The sequence below is a fragment of the Podarcis tiliguerta genome (assembly GCF_965153285.1).
Source record: "Podarcis tiliguerta genome assembly, chromosome: 6".
Taxonomy (NCBI): domain Eukaryota; kingdom Metazoa; phylum Chordata; class Lepidosauria; order Squamata; family Lacertidae; genus Podarcis; species Podarcis tiliguerta.
The window spans coordinates 95,120,336-95,141,456 of NC_139539.1; the positions used below are offsets into that span (position 1 = coordinate 95,120,336).

General features: G+C 46.7%; 2 long non-coding RNA genes across 3 annotated transcripts; both read right to left on the reverse strand.

The window, feature by feature from the left end:
* Positions 1-4,792: 4,792 nt before the first annotated feature.
* On the reverse strand, positions 4,793-18,516 carry LOC310680198. Its single transcript, XR_014512672.1, has 2 exons — positions 18,395-18,516; positions 4,793-5,346 (listed from the first exon to the last, which is right to left on the reverse strand). It is a non-coding gene; the product is annotated as an uncharacterized lncRNA (long non-coding RNA).
* LOC310680204 lies at positions 5,358-10,434 on the reverse strand. Of its 2 annotated transcripts, XR_014512681.1 has the most exons (3): positions 10,257-10,383; positions 7,085-8,584; positions 5,358-5,635 (listed from the first exon to the last, which is right to left on the reverse strand). It is a non-coding gene; the product is annotated as an uncharacterized lncRNA (long non-coding RNA). The 2 variants fall into 2 exon arrangements; XR_014512682.1 differs by lacking the exon at positions 5,358-5,635 and having other exon boundaries at positions 7,658-8,584; positions 10,257-10,434.
* Positions 18,517-21,121: the final 2,605 nt, after the last annotated feature.

Genomic DNA, 21,121 nt, shown 5'->3' on the forward strand with positions numbered 1-21,121 from the left:
AAGCAGCATGCAAGAGGGAAAGATAATCAGACTTGGGTTTGTGAACATGCACAAGGTTTGCAAGAGTACACAAATCATTTATTTTTTTTGCGGGGAGGGGGGGACTTCAAGTGGACTTCCCCCAAAATTAACCCAACGAGAACTGAGCTGGGTATGGAGTGTTGTGGAGGGGGAGGGGGAGAAAACTGAGGTATGTGTATGTATGAAATTGAGGGCTTATCCACACTTGCCTTTTGCCCCACACTTTTCAGGCAGAGTCCGTGCTTAAAAGCATTGATTGAGCACTGTTGTTGCTGGTTTTTGCCCCAGAGCTTTCTTCACAAAAATCCACTCTTTAAAGCTCAATCGGAGCAAATGGTGAATTGAAGGGTAGGCATGGACTGTGCCTGGAAAAGGCGGAGGATTTGAACTGTTGCTATAACCACTGGTGCTGTAGTACAGTATATTTTAAAGGGCAGAATCTCATCATGACAGCTGTCATATAGCCATGCCAACTAGGAGAGTCCAATAATCTGGGTAGCTGTGCTGATCCAATACTGCAATTATATCATAATACCAGGGCTTAGGCCCCTGCTTGCTTCACTCACTAACAGTGACGGAGTGGGCTTCTTGTTCCAGTCTGTGGCAGTGGCAGCATCTCACCCATTCGCAGGAGACTCTGAATGGGGGGGGGGGGGTAACCTGAGGCTGAATTGCCTTCCATACCTTGTTGAGGGGTATCGATTAGAAAGGAGACCCGCAATCATCTCCTGAGCCCATTCCTGCCTCCATGGAAGCAGGTGTCTGTGTGTGTGTGTGTGTGTGTGTGGCGCTGGGTGTTAAGCCGTCCATCATCCATTAAGACCTTTTCATAGTACATTACACTAAAAAGCAAGAAAAATACTAAGCCCTCTTTCACAGATAAATCTTAACTTGCCCCACACAATTTCCCAACATAGGAATAGTGTGAGTGGAGGCTGGGTGCACCACATTGGAGACCCCAGGCGGAGGAGTAGGGGAATCTCATCCTTTACTTCCACACGAGGGTGACAGGCCAAATCATCTGTCAGGATAGCTATGGTGGCCACGATTTCGCTGAAAACCCGATGTCTTAGGATTCACAACAAAGCAAAGGCAAACACCTGCTAAAGGCCCCCTGAAATGTTTGGCAGTCAAAACCCCACATTTCATGGCACCCCCAAAAATGAGCCTTTGGCGCCCTAACTCACGGGATCCCAATTTCTCCAAAAGTCAGACGTTGTCCGATTCACTCCAAAGCGGCGCCAAACACCCAGAGAATGCCCCCTGCAAGGTTTGGGGGTGAAAACACTACGTTTCACATCGCCCCACAAAATCAGCCCTCGACGCAGTAACCCACATGGTTGTCAGGGGCTGGACTAAGGAGGAATAGTGGGAGCCCCCCCACTCTCAAGGACCTGCTCCACAACTCCAATTTATAAAGATTATAATCCAAGTTAACGAGATCTTCTTGCAATTAGAGGTCAAGAGATATGTAAAAGTCAGTGCTTTATATGATTCAGCCACATGGTGGAGCAATACACAAAGATTAAAGAAGCCATGATAGCCAGCTCTGAAAAGCTGGGATGGTTTGTGTGGCTTGAAGTTAATGACTTGTAACACCTCACAGTCATCATCATCATATAATAATAATAATTTATTATTTATACCCAGCCACTCTGGGCAGCTTCCAACAAAATATTAAAATAAAATAGTCTGTCAAACATTAAAAGCTTCCCAGAACAGGGCTGCCTTCAGTTGTCTTCTAAATGTCAGGTAGCTGTTGATCTCTTTGACATCTGGTGGGAGGGGGTTCCACAGGGCAGACACCACTACCCTGTAACTTGGCTTCTCGCAGGGAGGGAACCGCCAAAAGGCCCTCAGCGCTGGACCTCAGTGTCCAGGCAGAACGATGGGGGTGGAGGCGCTCCTTCAGGTATACTGGGCCGAGGCTGTTTAGGGCTTCAAAGGTCAGCACCAACACTTTGAATTGTGCCCGGAAACATACTGGGAGCCAATGTAGGTCTTGGGGGCCACTCCCAGGCACCAGTCTAGCTGCCGCATTCTGGATTAGTTGTAGTTTCTGGGTCACCTTCAAAGGTAGCCCCACATAGAGAGCATTGCAGTAGTCCAAGCAAGAGATAACTAGAGCATGCACCATTCTGGCGAGACAGTCTGTGGGCAGGTAGGGTCTCAGCCTGTGTACTAGATGAAGCTGGTCAACAGCTGCCCTGGACACAGAATTGACCTGCGCCTCCTTAGACACCATGAACTGAAAGGTCCCGGGGGCATTACCCTGAGCCTCATCCACAAGGAATGTGCAGCAGCAGAAAATGGTCACGCTGTTCTAGGTTGCATCTATGGAAGTCCAGGGTCCTGATGAAACGAAGTCAAAGTCCTACTCTCTCCTACCTTGGCCAGGCCACACCTGGAGTCCTGTGTCCAGTTCTGGGCACCATCATTTAAGAAGGGTGTTGACGAGCTGGAATGTGTGCAGAGGAGGGCAACCAAGACAATCAAGGGTCTGGAAACTACGATTGAAGAGAAACACTTGAAGGAGCTGGGTAGGTTTGGCCGGGAAAAGAGGAAACTGAGAGGAGATCTGACAGCCATCTTCAAATATCTTAAGGGCTGTCACATGGAAGAGGGAACAAGCTTGTTTTCTCCTGCTCTAGACGGTAGGACTCGAACCCATGGATTCAAGTTATAAGAAAGGAGATTCCAACTCAACATTCATAAAAGCTTTCTGACAGTAAGGGCTGTTTGGCGTTGGAACAGATTCCCATGAGAGTAAGGGGGTGGACTCTCCTTGCTTGGAGGTTACTAAGCAGAGGCTGGATGGCCGTCTGCCATGGATGCTTTTGCTGAGATTCCTGCATCACAGGGGGTTGGACTAGATGACCCTTGGGGTCCCTTCCAGATATAAGTTTCTATGAGTCTATGAAATTGATCTGGATTAATGACAGCCACCCACCAGTTTCATATGCAAAACTGCTTTCCACCCCACCCCCTTACTGATATATATATATAAAAAATACATTAAAGTAGACAAATAATAACTTACAAAAAGGATCAATAAACGTGTCACCTTTATTATATAAACTGTTATCATAATCACATGTCAAAATTTCTTTTGTGAATGAAATGGTTTCAATCAGTTTTTAATAACCAACAATCAAATGTAGAGCTTGGGGTACATTTAAACATGGCTTAGATCAATTCCCCAGATGTTCAGTGTCCAGGGGTTCAGCGCCTGGCACCCAGAAACTCATGGCAAAGGGGAGTCTGGCACCAAGAAACTCATAACATTTCACTTCCTTGCAACCTAAGGAAAGCTGTTGATTGGCAGAAGACACTGGGCAGAAACAGAAGGAAACAGGGGGATGAGGAGGTCTAAGGGTGAAGTCCTGCTCCTGTCCATCACAATACTGGACAGATTATTACAGGATGTTGAGAAGGGTCGTTTTTTACTATTAATTGAGAAACAGCAGCCATAGTCTAGGCCAGGAGTGTTTTTCCTTGGTGACACCGCCATGTTGAAAAGTGTGTGTTTGCAAGGTGTTTCTTGTCCTGTCCAGAAATGCACCATGCTGGATGAAGCCAGCTCTAGATCTTTCCTAAATAAATAAAAACCCACTGGAAGATATATTTGAAAAATTAATGTTAAGGGGAACAATTCACATTGGTAAGCAAGGTAGCTAAAGCAACAGGGTCAGGGCCTCCATTGCGACACGTCCCCCTGCTGAGGACTTTGGGAAGAGCAACTATTTGAGGATAGTTCAGGAGAAAGGAGGCGGTTTGTGAGAAGTAATGATGTTTTCCGGCAAAATGAAGATTTCTTCTTCTTGAATGTAAGTAGGATGTCTAATTCTTTCTGCATTCTGATTCTTTTGCTCTCCGTCAAGATTTAGAAACCTAGGCCAGTAAGGCAGATCTGGAAAAAGCCTAGGATGTCTAATTCTTTCTGCATTCTGCTTCTTTTGCTCTCCCTCAAGATTTAGAAACATAGGGCAGTAAGGCAGATCTGGAAAAAGCCTAGGTAAAGGTACAGGTACCCCTGACCGTTAGGTCCAGTCACGGACGACTCTAGGGTTGCACGCTCATCTCGCTCTATAGGCTGAGGGAGCCGGCGTACAGCTTCCGGGTCATGTGGCCAGGATGACTCAGCCGCTTCTGGCAAAAGTAGAGCAGTGCACGGAAAGGCTGTTTACCTTCCCGCCAGAACGGCACCTATCGTATTTTTCGCTCTATAGGACGCACCAGACCATAAGATGCACCGGACAATAGGAGGGGGAGAACAGGGGGAAAAAAATTCTCCCCCTCTCTGCTCAGCGTCCCTTCAGCGAAGCGGCAGGAGAAACGGAGCCCCTTCCATTTCTCCTGCCGCTTTGCTGAAGGGGCGTTTTGCAGAGAGGGAAAACTGTGCAGCACCTCTCCAGTGAAGCGTAGCCTGGAGAGCAAGAGGGATCGGTCTGCACTGACCCCTCTCACTCTCCAGGCTTCAGGCGGCTATCCGCAAGCCTTCGGAGCACGGCGGGAACTCCTACTGCGCTCTGAAACTTGCGGATAGCTGCCTGAAGCCAACGGTGTGCAGCCTTTGAAGCCTCCGCTGAGCAGCGAGGTGAAGGCACCCTGCTGCCCTGCGGAGGCTTTGCACAGCCATCCCCAAGCTAGAACAGTGAGATGGAGCGCTGCACAGCGCTCCTTCTCCCTGTTCTGGCTTTGGGCTTAGCTGCGCAGCCTGCATTCACACACATTTCCCCTTAATTTTTGTTGTGTTTTTTTTTTTTATAAAATAATTTTTATTAGCAAACCAATCAAATCACATTAGTTCCAAATTACAAAACCGAATTTTAATTTTTTGTTGGGGGTACCCATGCCTCGAGCTCAGAAAGGGATCCAATCATCTCTTATTTCTGCTGCTTTGATCATTTCCCCTTAATTTTTGGAGGGGAAAAAGTGCGTCCTGTAGAGTGAAAAATACGGTATTTATCTACTTCCACTTTGTGCTTTCGAACTGCTAGGTTGGCAGGAGCTGGGACCGAGCAGCGGGAGCTCACCCCATCACGGGGATTCGAACCGCCAACCTTCTGATCGGCAAGTCCTAGGCTCTGTGGGCATCTGTGTCCCTACAGAAAAAGCCTATCGCAGACCAAATCCCCCTCCCAAACCTGGTATGTAAGGGCTTCTGGTTTTTCCGCCCTCCGTTGTGGATGTGCTTCATGGGTTCTCCGCGCTTAGCAGCTGTTAGAGGGAACTTCGGGGACAACGCGGAGGCTACACGACCCCCAAAAAGGCTCTGGGTGTGGCCCAGGGCTGACATTGTCCGGCAGCGTCAAAAAAGGAACCCTTCGAAGCCCACGTCCTAACCAGGAGGTGAGTCGACAGACAGTACCTAGACGTAAGGACACGAGCAATCCTCAGCAGCAAGCCTCAGAGTCCCAAATGGTAAGAATGGCAGCAAAATCTCTCACTTTCTCAATCCCCTTAATTACTGGACTAAGCTAACAAGGGGAGCTTGAGGAGAAGAGGGTCTGTGAGACTTATTTATACAAAGTGAACTGCTCAGAAACAGACCCAGAAGACTAGCACATAAAGAGTAAAGAATGGGAGATTTTATCTTAAATATATTGGAAATCTTTCTCATTATACTTAACCATAAGCGGAGATTTCTCTAACAAGTACCAGTAAGAAAAGGAAGACAGATTCAAATTTCACTCTGCAGCAGCAGTACTAGCCCATTAAAAGAAGCGGAATTCAAGGACTTAACTTCTTTTTTACTTTGAAGTGGCGTGAGCCCAGCGAAAGAGACTGAGTTAAAAGACTTGGATTGTCAGCGCTGTTTGTGGTAAAAGAGTGGAAGTTACTGGAAAACAAAGGTAAAAGAGAAGGCAACACTTTTAATATTGAACTTATATTAAACACTAACCTATAAAGATGGTGTAGCGTGGTCTAGGAGAAATGGCTGGACTAATTGGAGAATCAAGAAAAGAAAAGCGCCGAAAGGAGGGGTGGAACTGGACAAAAGAGGAGAGGGACTATAAAATTAAAGATGAGCATATTTAGTTTGAGGAGGATGTTTGTGAGAAAGGAAATACGTGTAATGAAGAGACTTTCTTCATATAAAGTGTAAGTAGGATTCCTAATTCCTTCTGCATTCTGTTTCTTTTACTATCCCTCAAGATTCAGAAACGTGGGGAACCATGTCATGGTTAGATTAGTTTATAAAGATTGGCTGCGTGAGCTGCTGGTCTCCTGCTGTCACGTGCCAAAGATCTATCCCCTGGTCCGTGAGGAGGAGGAGGAAGAGATATTGGAAGAGAAATGGGAGGATGAAGTGATGGTTATGAAGATCAGAAGGAATCTTTAGTGAAGGTGAAAACATTTTATGTAAGACCAAGCGACCAGCGGATGGATGCCACCAATGCCAATATAGATGGTGAGAGATGGTGATCTTTGTTCTTGAGGAACAGGGAGGTCAGAGAGAATCTGGATCCCTGGGATGGGGGGAGGCAGCTCCCTGATTCAAGAAGAGTTCAGGGATGGGATGAGGAAGGGAGAATAATGCAATCCACCTGGAGATCCTTGCAGGAAAGATGGATCATTAATGTAATAATCAACGAAAAAATTAAGAATTTTTTCTCTTCATTTCTCTTCCAGGCAGCGATAGCAGTGAGGCCAGCAGCTCTAGTACAGCTCTTCCCCGCTCCATGACCCAGTTCTCCCTTCGCCCCAAACCCAAGTATCTAAATAAATAAATAGGGATGTGGGTGGCGCTGTGGGTTAAACCACAGAGCCTAGGACTTGCCTATCAGAAGGTTGGCGGTTCGAATCCCCACGACGGAGTGAACTCCCATTGCTCGGTCCCTGCTCCTGCCAACCTAGCAGTTCGAAAGCATGTCAAAGTGCAAGTAGATAGGTAACGCTCCGGCGGGAAGATAAAGGCGTTTCCGTGCGCTGCTCTGGTTCAGAAGCAGCTTAGTCATGCTGGCCACATGACCCGGAAGCTGTCTGCGGACAAACGCCGGCTCCCTTAGCCAGTAAAGCGAGAAGAGCACCGCAACCCCAGAGTCGGTCACGAATGGACCTAATGGTCAGGGGCCCCTTTACCTTTATATATTTCAAAAACACTATGAGTCTCCAGTGTGGTCTCTCGTCACAAGGAAACAGACTTTATAAAGAGGCAACCTTTCAAACTTCTTATAAATTGAAACTGGGGAAAGCCCCCTCCAAAAGAATAGACTGTGCCCAGTGACTAGCTGATCCACATGCCTGTTCAGTTGACGCTCTAGATGCCTACTCAGTTGTTCTCAAAGGCTGTTGAAAGAGAGAATGGCCAGTGTGGCAGGCTGGGTGAGCTGCCGGCCTCCTGCTGTCGTGCCCCTAAAATCCACCCCCTGGTCTGCGAGGAGGAGGAGGAAGAGATATTGGAAGAGAAATGGAATGAGGAAGTAATTATAATTAAAGAAAGGGAGAATAGCGTAAGCCACCTGGAGATCCTTGAAGGAAAGATGGGTTGTCAACATAATAATAAATGGAAAGATTCAAAATCTTTTCTCTTCTTTTCTCTTCCGGGCAGCGACAGCAGTGAGGCCAGCATCTCCAGCACAGATCTCCCTCCCCACCAAGACCCAGTCCCCCCCTTCCCCACAAACCCAAATAGAAAAAAAAATCATTATTATTATTCTAATCAAGTTCCTTTACAAACATGCTATTCTGTGATCATCCTTTTATCCTAGGTGGTGCTTTTTCCTACGTTTGTGAGCATGAGTGGAAATCCTGAGTCTCTCTGCAGGAGTCGACAGTTTGGTTCCTTCCCTTGTTGTTGCTCCTAGATGGAACTGCGCATGTGCGAAGACAAGTCAAGAGACTTCCAAGCTGGATCAATAAACGTGTCACCCGTTGTCTGAAAACCACTGTCCTAATCACATGCCAGATTGTCTGTTGTGAATGAAATAAAGTTCTTTCAAATAGTTTTTTAATGTTGGCATTTGTCTGTCTTGAGAAGCAATGGAGTGTGCCTCTGGGGGTGAGGTCAAAATCAAGCAAGGGTGTCAGCAGTCCCAAAGTGACCTCTCCAGGGAGCAAGACTGGGCAGTGTGTCTGGAGGTCCTGGGCTTCCCAGATGACAAGACTCCCTCTCTTGGCCTTGCAGATGTGTCTCCAAGGAAAGCAGAGTTAGGCACCAGTTGGGCTGCAGGAATTGTCAGAAGGGGTTGTAAACGGTGCCATCCAACCGCCGGAGGGACTCCACTCCAGATTTGTGTAGGGTTTACTCCTTAGCCTTTTCAGCTCCCAAAGATATCCCACAAGGCAAATTAGGATCAGAGTTTTCCTTCTCCTCGATGGGCTACCTTTATAGGTGGATGAGCCCCATCTGCCCCTCACTTCCCTCCACAGCTTTGCAGAAACCACCTTCTTGACCACTGGGCCCACGCTTGGTTTTGTCCGCTCAATCTGCTGGAGGCTGTCTTTGCACACAGGGGAAGTTCCTGTGCATTTGAGACTCCTTGGCTGCCCTCACCTGGTTTAGGTGGCCAGTCAAAGCCGTTCCCAGGATGTGGCCTCTGTCGCATGCTGACCGTTTCTAGGAGCAAGAGAACAAACTTTTTATTAAAGAATGGAAATGGTTTAATGAATAGTTACAAACTGTTAACAGATAAGAACATTGGCAGGATTATTGGAATAACCTGCAGTTTAATATATATTTAAAGCAGATGCATAAATGAAGAAATTAAGGTAATTTGGATATGCATAAGATATGAAGAATCAATTTAAGGAACTGCAGAAAGAGGGGGAAGGAAGTCAAGTTTTGAAATGTTACAATGACTGCAAAATTATTGAAATGTATAAACTTGAAAATCATTTTTTTTTTTTAAATATATTTTGCCAAAAATCAGACGTCATCTGTTTCACTCCCAACTGGAGCCAAAGGACACCGGCCTGGCCAGGACAGCTTTCCAGATATAGCTTCTGCGGTGATGAGGCATGTGAGCCCCAACTGTCCTGCATCTACTCCAGCTGAGGAATCACACACCTCCTCCCCCCCAAGCTAGCGAGCCCCACCTGGGCTGTGGATCCTTGCCTTCCGTTCCTCCCAACTGACAGTTGTTAGTTCTGGGATCCTGAGCTTGAGGGGGGTGGGGTACGTCCCATTTCGCCCCGTGGGACACTCACCACCCCTTAGCCACCTGCCTTTGGCGCTGCAGCAGTGATGGCTTTGGTCCCTGAAAGAGCAGGCAAGATCTCTCCCAAATCTCAATACATATTTTGCTCTCCTCGACATCTTGCAAGACTTCAATGAGATCTCACAAGATCTTGCAGGAAATCTCCAATCTGTTTACCTGCAAGCACACACCTTTAATTTTTTTTTCTTATTTAATACAAATTTCTCAATCTAACAGATTTGCACATAGGATTCTGTATCACATGAAATGGCACATTTGTTTTGTTCTATTGTTACATTATTTGTGGCCTTCTAACACTTTGGGAGAAGCCTTCTCTCCCTTTTCCCTTTAAAAATGAGGATCTGTGCTTTACACTCAGCAGGAAGGTCCATTTAAAAGAAAACATGTAGTTGGTTTGCTGCTGCATTTGTGTTCTCAGGTGTCCAAGTTAGCCTCCTGGCCCTGCTCCTCCAATATACCACAGCAACATCCCCCACTAGGAATCCCTACTTGGGCTTTCATTGGCCATCAGCAATATCCGGTGGAGCCAGGTGGAGAGAAGTGCCCCATCTTGCCCATCTTTGGGGTTTCAAGAGGTACAGCCTCTGTGCATGTACAGAATTCTATTAAACCATCGAAAGAGTTATTTCCTCTGATTAAATTATCAAAGGAAGAAAGCAGAACTGGCTTTTCTCACCAGGGACACAAGGAAGGGGAAGGTGTATGTTTAAAAAATCAAATTCCCCAAGGGCTGAAACTCTGTTTAGCCAATTAAAAACCCCAAATTCTCTCAGGAGAGTGCTTCATATCTGGCGGGCAGGGCTTGTGTGCTTTGCTCATGATCCCTTGGATGTCCTGAGGCTGTTAGAGCAGCAGCCGTGAGTATTGGGGCTCTGGGAGTGAGACATTGTCCTCAGAAGGCAAATAGTAACTGAGGTTCCCTTTTCTCTCCCTTGGAGGCCCTGAACAAGGAGCTGGCCAGTTCAGGGCCTCCATGGGAGAGAAAAGGGGGGCCAGCACTTGTGCTAAAATGAGCTTTCATACGTGGTCAACCTGCCCCACGCTCACATTCCAAAATATCTGCATGCTCACCTATCCAAGAGGTGGTTGGTGTTGGGCTGGGGGGTCCCAGAAGGCAGAATAAGTTGAGAAGCAAAGCCCAAGAATTTTCAGGCATCCTCTTCGCATCCACCCAAACCCAATCTAAACAGCTTTGCTCCAGAACCAGCCCCTCCCTTCAGTTCTGTTCAGTTAAGAATGTCAGTTAAGAGGGACCACCTGTATTTTCTTGATTCTTCCCTGAGGTCATAATGGGCATGCACACTGGTATCTGTTTACCTGTAAGCACACACCTTTAGTTTACCTTTTTAAAAATAAAAATAAAATACAAGTTTCTCAATCTACCAGCTTTGCACAAAACAGCAGCCGTTTTGTGATCCATGGCAGGGAAAACCCCACGTTTTATGGTGCCCCCCCCAAATGAGGCTTCATTGCCCTAACCCACAGGGTCACGAATTCTCCAAAGGTCCAATGTCATCTGATTCACTCCAAAGCAGCACCAAACACCCAGAGAATGCAACATTGGGTGTGTGTGTGTGTGTGAAAACACTACATTTCCCATTGTTAGAGTGGCATACAAAGGATGAACAAAAGAATTCATATCTGTCTATATATTTTGTCTGTAGCAGCACTCAACCTCGGGAATCCCACGCACAATCTAAGGTGGAGCAGCCCAGAAACATGTTTGCCTCCTCAGCTGCTGTTTGTGAGAACCTGGCCTGAGCCGCTAATAGATTGAGCTCCCCTTTGCCAATGCATATCTGAAGGCAGTATCCAAAACAGCATACCTACTTACCCGCCCTCAAAGAAGTATGGGAAGCTTGGAAGATTTGGCAAGCAGTTCTGATTTTGCATGAGATCTTCCCTTTTTCTGCTGTACCACAAATTGGCAGAATTTGTGTATGGGTTTGGCAGAGATGGTACACAAATGTACACCAGGGGATGCTAGTGCCTTAAAGGAGAGCTCTGGCACAGTTCCATCATTACTGATAGTGATGATCTCAAGTCTCTGAGCCCCAGGGCTTAGGTAGTCAAAGCAGCATGCAAGAGGGAAAGATAATCAGACTTGGGTTTGTGAACATGCACAAGGTTTGCAAGAGTACACAAATCATTTATTTTTTTTGCGGGGAGGGGGGGACTTCAAGGGGACTTCCCCCAAAATTAACCCAACGAGAACTGAGCTGGGTATGGAGTGTTGTGGAGGGGGAGGGGGAGAAAACTGAGGTATGTGTATGTATGAAATTGAGGGCTTATCCACACTTGCCTTTTGCCCCACACTTTTCAGGTAGAGTCCGTGCTTAAAAGCATTGATTGAGCATTGTTGTTGCTGGTTTTTGCCCCAGAGCTTTCTTCACAAAAATCCACTCTTTAAAGCTCAGTCGGAGCAAACGGCGGATTGAAGGGTAGGCATGGACTGTGCCTGGAAAAGGCGGAGGATTTGAACTGTCGCTGTAACCACTGGTGCTGTAGTACAGTATATTTTAAAGGGCAGAATCTCATCATGACAGCTGTCATATAGCCATGCCAACTAGGAGAGTCCAATAATCTGGGTAGCTGTGCTGATCCAATACTGCAATTATATTATAATACCAGGGCTTATGCCCCGCTTGCTTCACTCACTAACAGTGGCGGAGTGGGCTTCTTGTTCCAGTCTGTGGCAGTGGCAGCATCTCACCCATTCGCAGGAGATTCTGGAAGAGGGGAGGGGGTAACCTGAGGCTGAATTGCCTTCCATACCTTGTTGAGGGGTATTGATTAGAAAGGAGACCCGCAATCATCTCCTGAGCCCATTCCTGCCTCCATGGAAGCGTGGGGGGGGGGCTGGGTGTTAAGCCCTCCATCACTGAGGCAGTCTCTGAGTCCGCCATGTTAAGCAGCCAAGCACCTCTACAATGCGTGTGTGTAGAAACAGAACATACAAGCACGCATTATATTCAGGAAAGTTGCTTGCATAAATGCGAACCTTCCGAAAATTGCAAGCAGCATTGGATTTGCATGAGGACTCTTCTTCAAAAATGCAAAGTACTGCAGAAATGTGGAGGATCAAATATAAGACTGGGAAAATGAGAAAAGGATGGAAACTGAAATGGACCAATTTGTCAGTTGCTGCTAGCTGCAGCCAGAATCCCTATGCAGAACCACAATCCACACCTCTGGGTCCCAGTGAAACTTGTAGAAGCAGCCCCTTCCCTTGCCCTTTCCCTGAAATAGGCAGCCCTTAGTATTTCACTTCTTCCTTTCATCTCTACCTACGGCTAGATGAAGACCTTTAGAGGCCCTAAAGCAGTCAAAATATTAGGTTGCCTCCCCCTAAGCAATTCAAAATAAATAGGAAAAAAGAAGAAGAGAAAAATGGGGGAAGAATGTGCAGTGGGGTGTAAGGGAGTCTAGTGAAGTTCTGTCCCCCCCCCCCCCCCGTATATGTACTACTGAGTAATCCAGGGCTGTCTCTGCCTTTCTGCATTGGGCTCACGGGACTCAGCAAGCAGGCGTAGGATTGTGCTGTGAAGGCCTAGAGACCAGGGGGTGCCAACTTGAATAAAATATTAGGTGGGGGGACCAGGTAAACCCCGTCCTGTGTAATCGATCACATGACATGGTGCACACACATCATTTGAATGGCAATGCCCATCAACTTTGGGGGTAGGCGGGCCCCCTCAAATATTTTATTGGGGGGGGGGTGAAAGTACCTTGGTCCCTAGGAGTTGGTTCCTATGCTAGAGGCAGGGAGAAAGGGCTAGAATCTCTTGTATTTTTATTGAGTTTTCCACTTAAATCATATTCATATTTTGTTACATAATTCTATGACTTAATATATTACTCTGTAAGAGCATCAACCTCCTTCCTTCCCTCTTTCTGACTTCCACGTAACTTTCCATATTCTTCGCATTTCTATAAGCACTTATTTACCCTTTGTCAAATTATAATATTTCACCTTATTATCGGTAAATCAGTTCCTTACATTTACATTACAGAGCATTTCAGTTCAAGCCTACAAACATTTTCAAATGTTTACAATTTTTTTTCATATAAAATATAAATTTGTTCCAGTCCTTACGAAACTGATCGTCACGCTGATTCTGGATCTTCCCCGTCAACTTGGCCATCTCTCCGTACTCCGTCATCTTGACCTGCCAATCTTCCAGTGTTGGGAGTTCCTGCTGCTTCCATTTCTGAGCCAAAAGTGTCCTGGCAGCCGTTGTGGCATACATACACATGTTTACCTCATTTTTATGTATTTCCTCACCAATTAAACCTAATTAAAATGCCTCTGGTTTTTTTATTAAAATTATATTTCAAAACCTTTTTTAACTCGTTGTATATTATGTTCCAGAAGGCTTACACTTTAGAACAAGTGGGTTAGCATCTCTTGTAACTCACATTCACTTTCATACACACCTTGTGTGCACAGTGAAATCATCGTGGGTTTTTAGTTGTTTTTCTGTTTTACAAAGACATCAGGGCAGTTAATTACCAGGGACAAACAGTGGCAAACAGGGTAATAACAAAGAAGAAAATTCCATTAAAATTCCATTTAAAAAAGAAAATCCCATTAAGACCTTTTCATAGTACATTACACTAAAAAGCAAGAAAAATACTAAGTCCTCTTTCACAGATAAATCTTAACTTGCCCCACACAATTTCCCAACATAGAAATAGTGTGAGTGGAGGCTGGGTGCACCACATTGGAGACCCCAGGCGGAGTAGTAGGGGAATCTCCTCCTTTACTTCCACACAAGGGTGACAGGCCAAATCATCTGTCAGGATAGCTATGGTGGCCACGATTTCTCTGAAAACCCGATGTCTTAGGATTCACAACAAAGCAACGGCAAACACCTGCTAAAGGCCCCCTGAAATGTTTGGCAGTCAAAACCCCACATTTCATGGCACCCCCAAAAATGAGCCTTTGGCGCCCTAACTCACGGGATCCCAATTTCTCCAAAAATCAGACGTTGTCCGATTCACTCCAAAGTGGCGCCAAACACCCAGAGAATGCCCCCTGAAAGGTTTGGGGGTGAAAACACTACGTTTCACATCGCCCCACAAAATGAGCCCTCGATGCCGTAACCCACATGGTTGTCAGGGGCTGGACTGAGGAGGAATGGTGGGAGCCCCCCCCCCCCACTCTCAAGGACCTGCTCCACAACTCCAATTTATAAAGATTATAATCCAAGTTAACGAGATCTTCTTGCAATTAGAGGTCAAGAGATATGTAAAAGTCAGTGCTTTATATGATTCAGCCACATGGTGGAGCAATACACAAAGATTAAAGAAGCCATGATTGCCAGCTCTGAAAAGCTGGGATGGTTTGTGTCTTCAAAGGCATGGCAGTGTGGCTTGAAGTTAATGACCTGTAACACCTCACAGTCATCATCATCATATAATAATAATAATTTATTATTTATACCCAGCCACTCTGGGCGGCTTCCAACAAAATATTAAAATAAAATAGTCTGTCAAACATTAAAAGCTTCCCAGAACAGGGCTGCCTTCAGTTGTCTTCTAAATGTCAGGTAGCTGTTTATCTCTTTGACATCTGGTGGGAGGAGGTTCCACAGGGCAGACACCACTACCCTGTAACTTGGCTTCTCGCAGGGAGGGAACCGCCAAAAGGCCCTCAGCGCTGGACCTCAGTGTCCAGGCAGAACGATGGGGGCGGAGGCGCTCCTTCAGGTATACTGGGCCAAGGCCGTTTAGGGCTTCAAAGGTCAGCACCAACACTTTGAATTGTGCCCGGAAACATACTGGGAGCCAATGTAGGTCTTGGGGGCCACTCCCAGTCACCAGTCTAGCTGCCGCATTCTGGATTAGTTGTAGTTTCTGGGTCACCTTCAAAGGTAGCCCCACATAGAGTGCATTGCAGTAGTCCAAGCAAGAGATAACTAGAGCATGCACCACTCCGGTGAGACAGTCTGTGGGCAGGTAGGGTCTCAGCCTGTGTACTAGATGAAGGTGGTCAACAGCTGCCCTGGACACAGAATTGACCTGCGCCTCCATAGACGCCATGAACTGAAAGGTCCCAGGGGCGTTATCCTGAGCCTCAGCCACAAGGAATGCTCAGCAGCAGAAAATGGTAACGCTGTTCTAGGTTGCATCTATGGAAGTCCAGGGTCCTGATGAAACGAAGTCAAAGTCCTATTCTCTCCTACCTTGGTCAGGCCACACCTGGAGTCCTGTGTCCAGTTCTGGGCACCATCATTTAAGAAGGGTGTTGACAAGCTGGAATGTGTGCAGAGGAGGGCAACCAAGACAATCAAGGGTCTGGAAACTCAGATTGAAGAGAAACACTTGAAGGAGCTGGGTAGGTTTGGCCGGGAAAAGAGGAAACTGAGAGGAGATCTGACAGCCATCTTCAAATATCTTAAGGGCTGTCACATGGAAGAGGGAACAAGCTTGTTTTCTCCTGCTCTAGACGGTAGGACTCGAACCCATGGATTCAAGTTATAAGAAAGGAGATTCCAACTAAACATTCACAAAAACCTTCTGACAGTAAGGGCTGTTTGGCGTTGGAACAGATTCCCATGAGAGGCGGTGGACTCTCCTTCCTTGGAGGTTACTAAGCAGAGGCTGGATGGCCGTCTGCCATGGATGCTTTTGCTGAGATTCCTGCATCACAGGGGGTTGGACTAGATGACCCTTGGGGTCCCTTCCAGCTATAAGTTTCTATGAGTCTATGAAATTGATCTGGATTAATGACAGCCATCCACCAGTTTCATATGCAAAACTGCTTCCCACCCCACCCCCTTACTGATTAATATATATAAAGAAGACATTAAAGTAGACAAATAATAACTTACAAAAAGGATCAATAAACGTGTCACCTTTATTATATAAACTGTTATCATAATCACATGTCAAAATTTCTTTTGTGAATGAAATGAAATGGTTCCAATCAGTTTTTAATAACCAACAATCAAATGTAGAGCTTGGGGTACATTTAAACATGGCTTAGATCAATTCCCCAGATGTTCCGTGTCCAGGGGTTCAGCGCCTGGCACCCAGAAACTCATGGCAAAGGGGAGTCTGGCACCAAGAAACTCATAACATTTCACTTCCTTGCAACCTAAGGAAAGCTGCTGATTGGCAGAAGACACTGGGCAGAAACAGAAGGAAACAGGGGGATGAGGAGGTCTAAGGGTGAAGTCCTGCTCCTGTCCATCATAATACTGGACAGATTATTACAGGATGTTGAGAAGGGTCATTTTTTACTATTAATTGAGAAACAGCAGCCATAGACTAGGCCAGGAGTGTTTTTCCTTGGTGACACCGCCATGTTGAAAAGTGTATGTTTGCAAGGGGTTTCCTGTCCTCTCCAGAAATGCACCATGCTGGATGAAGCCAGCTCTAGATCTTTCCTAAATAAATAAAATAAAAACCCACTGGAAGATATATTCGAAAAATTAATGTTAAGGGGAACATTGTTAAGCAAGGTAGCTAAAGCAACAGGGTCAGGGCCTCCATTGCGACACGTCCCCCTGCTGAGTGACTTGGCTGAGGACTTTGGGAAGAGCAACTATTTGAGGATAGTTCAGGAGAAAGGAGGCGGTTTGTGAGAAGTAATGATGTTTTCCGGCAAAATGAAGATTTCTTCTTCTTGAATGTAAGTAGGATGTCTAATTCTTTCTGCATTCTGCTTCTTTTGCTCTCCCTCAAGATTTAGAAACATAGGGCAGTAAGGCAGATCTGGAAAAAGCCTAGGTAAAGGTACAGGTACCCCTGACCGTTAGGTCCAGTCGCGGACGACTCTAGGGTTGCGCGCTCATCTCGCTCTATAGGCTGAGGGAGCCGGCGTACAGCTTCCGGGTCATGTGGCCAGGATGACTCAGCCGCTTCTGGCAAAAGTAGAGCAGTGCACGGAAAGGCTGTTTACCTTCCCGCCAGAACGGCACCTATCGTATTTTTCGCTCTATAGGACGCACCAGACCATAAGACGCACCGGACAATAGGAGGGGGAGAACAGGGGGGGGGAATTCTCCCCCTCTCTGCTCAGCGTCCCTTCAGCGAAGCGGCAGGAGAAACGGAGCCCCTTCCATTTCTCCTCCCGCTTTGCTGAAGGGGCGCTGTGCAGAGAGGGAAAACTGTTCAGCGTCTCTCCAGCGAAGCGTAGCCTGGAGAGCAAGAGGGATCAGTGTGCACTGACCCCTCTCACTCTCCAGGCTTCAGGCGGCTATCCGCAAGCCTTCGGAGCATGGCGGGAACTCCTGCTGCGCTCTGAAAGCTTGCGGATAGCTGCCTGAAGCCAACAGCGTGCAGCCTTTGAAGCCTCTACAGAGCAGCGGGGTGAAGGCACCCCGCTGCCCTGCGGAGGCTTTGCACAGCCATCCCCAAGCTAGAACAGTGAGATGGAGCGCTGCGCAGCGCTCCGCCTCGCTGTTCTGGCTTCGGGGACTGTCTTTGAAGCCGCCGCAGGGCAGCAGGGTGCTTTCACCCCGCTGCCCTGCGGAGGCTTTGCGCAGCCATCCCCAAGCTAGAACAGTGAGACGGAGCGCTGCACAGCGCTCCTTCTCCTTGTTCTGGCTTTGGGCTTAGCTGCGCAGCCTGCATTCACTCCATAGGGCACACACACATTTCCCCTTAATTTTTGTTGTTGTTTTTTTATAAAATAATTTTTATTAGCAAACCAATCAAATCACATTAGTTCCAAATTACAAAACCGAATTTTAAATTTTTGTTGGGGGTACTCATGCCTCGAACTCAGAAAGGGATCCAATCATCTCTTATTTCTGCTGCTTTGATCATTTCCCCTTAATTTTTGAAGGGGGAAAAGTGCGTCCTGTAGAGCAAAAAATACGGCATTTACCTACTTCCACTTTGTGCTTTCGAACTGCTAGGTTGGCAGGAGCTGGGACCAAGCAACGGGAGCTCACGCCATCACGGGGATTCGAACAGCCGACCTTCTGATCAGCAAGCCCTAGGTTCTGTGGGCATCCGTGTCCCTACGGAAAAAGCCTATTGCAGACCAAATCTCCCTCCCAAACCTGGTATGTAAGGGCTTCCGGTTTTTCCGCCCTCCATTGTGGATGTGCTTCAAGGGTTCTGCGCGCCTAGCAGCGGTTAGAGGGAACTTTGGGGGGCAATGCAGAGGCTACACGACCCCCAAAAAGGCTCTGGGCGTGGCCCAGGGCGGACATTGTCCGGCAGCGTCAAAAAAGGAACCCTTCGAAGCCCACGTCCTAACCAGGAGGTGAGTCGACAGAGAGTACCTAGACGCAAGGACACGAGCAATCCTCAGCAGCAAGCCTCAGAGTCCCAAATGGTAAGAATGGCAGCAAAATCTCTCACTTTCTCAATCCCCTTAATTACTGCACTAAGCTAACAAGGGGAGCTTGAGGAGAAGAGGGTCCGTGAGACTTATTTATACAAAGTGAACTGCTCAGAAACAGACCCAAAAGACTAGCACATAAAGAGTAAAGAACAGGAGATTTTATCTTAAATATATTGGAAATCTTTCTCATTATACTTAACCATAAGCGAAGATTTCTCTAACAAGTACCAGTAAGAAAAGGAAGACAGATTCAAATTTCACTCTGCAGCAGCAGTACTAGCCCATTAAAAGAAGCGGAATTCAAGGACTTAACTTGTTTTTTACTTTGAAGTGGCGTGAGCCCAGCGAAAGAGACTGAGTTAAAAGACTTGGATTGTCAGCGCTGTTTGTGGTAAAAGAGTGGAAGTTACTGGAAAACAAAGGTAAAAGAGAAGGCAACACTTTTAATATTGAACTTATATTAAACACTAACCTATAAAGATGGCGTAGCGTGGTCTAGGAGAAACGGCTGGACTAATTGGAGAATCAAGAAAAGAAAAGCGCCGAAAGGACGGGTGGAACTGGACAAAAGAGGAGAGGGACTATAAAATTAAAGATGAGCATATTTGGTTTGAGGAGGTAGTTTGTGAGAAAGGAAATACGTTTTCTGGTGTAATGAAGAGACTTTCTTCATATAAAGTGTAAGTAGGATTCCTAATTCCTTCTGCATTCTGTTTCTCTTACTATCCCTCAAGATTCAGAAACGTAGGGAACCATGTCATGGTTAGATTAGTTTATAAAGATTGGCTGCGTGAGCTGCTGGTCTCCTGCTGTCACGTGCCAAAGATCCATCCCCTGATCTGCGAGGAGGAGGAGGAAGAGATATTGGAAGAGAAATGGGAGGATGAAGTGATGGTTATGAAGATCAGAAGGAATCTTTAGTGAAGGTGAAAACATTTTATGTAAGACCAAGCGACCAGGGCATGGATGCTACTGATGCCAATATAGATGGTGAGAGATGGTGATCTTTGTTCTTGAGGAACAGGGAGGTCAGAGAGAATCTGGATCCCTGGGATGGGGGGAGGCAGCTCCCTGATTCAAGAAGGGATGGGATGAGGACGGGAGAATAACGCAAGCCACCTGGAGATCCTTGCAGGAAAGATGGGTCATCAATGCAATAATCAATGAAAAAAATAAGAATTTTTCCTCTTCATTTCTCTTCCAGGCACTGATAGCAGTGAGGCCAGCAGCTCCAGTACAGCTCTACCCCACTCCAAGACCCAGTTCTCCCTTTGCCCCAAACTCAGGTATCTAAATAAATAAATAATAGGGATGTGAGTGGCGCTGTGAGTTAAACCACAGAGCCTAGGACTTGCCTATCAGAAGGTCGGCGGTTCGAATCCCCACGACGGAGTGAGCTCCCGTTGCTCGGTCCCTGCTCCTGCCCACCTAGCAGTTCGAAAGCATGTCAAAGTGCAAGTAGATAAATAGGTAATGCTCCGGCGGGAAGGTAAACGACGTTTCCATGCGCTGCTCTGGTTCAGAAGCAGCTTAGTCATGCTGGCCACATGACTTGGAAGCTGTACACCGGCTCCCTCAGCCAATAAAGTGAGATGAGCGCTGCAACCCCAGAGTCGGCCACGACTGGACCTAATGGCCCTTTACCTTTATATATTTCAAAAACACTATGAGTCTCCAGTGTGGTCTCTCGTCACAAGGAAACAGATTTTATAAAGAGGCAACCTTTTAAACTTCTTATAAATGGAAACTGGGGAAAGCCCCCTCCAAAAGAATAGACTGTGCCCAGTGACTAGCTGATCCACATGCCTGTTCAGTTGACGCTCTAGATGCCTACTCAGTTGTTCTCAAAGGCTGTTGAAAGAGAGAATGGCCAGTGTGGCAGGCTGGGTGAGCTGCTGGCCTCCTGCTGTCGTGCCCCTAAAATCCACCCCCTGGTCCGCGAGGAGGAGGAGATATTGGAAGAGAAATGGAATGAGGAAGTAAATATAATTAAAGAAAGGGAGAATAGCGTAAGCCACCTGGAGATCCTTGATGGAAAGATGGGTTGTCAACATAATAATAAATGGAAAGATTCAAAATCTTTTCTCTTCTTTTCTCTTCCGGGCAGCGACAGCAGTGAGGCCAGCAACTCCAGCACAGATCTCCCTCCCCACCAAGACCCAGTCCCCCCCTTCCCCACAAACCCAAATAGAAAATAAAAATCATCATTATTATTCTAATCAAGTTCCTTTACAAACATGCTATTCTGTGATCATCCTTTTATCCTAGGCGGTGCTTTTTCCTACGTTTGTGAGCATGAGTGGAAATCCTGAGTCTCGCTGCAGGAGTCGACAGTTTGGCTCCTTCCCTTGTTGTTGCTCCTAGATGGAACTGCGCATGTGCGAAGACAAGACAGAGACTTCCAAACTGGATCAATAAACGTGTCACCCGTTGTCTGAAAACCACTGTCCTAATCACATGCCAGATTGTCTTTTGTGAATGAAATAAAGTTCTTTCAAATAGTTTTTTAATGTTGGCATTTGTCTGTCCTGAGAAGCAATGGAGTGCCCCTCCGGGGGTGAGGTAAAAAGTCAATTGTTTTAGCAGTACCTAAGTGACCTCTCTAGGGAGCAAGCCTGGGCAGCGTGTCTTG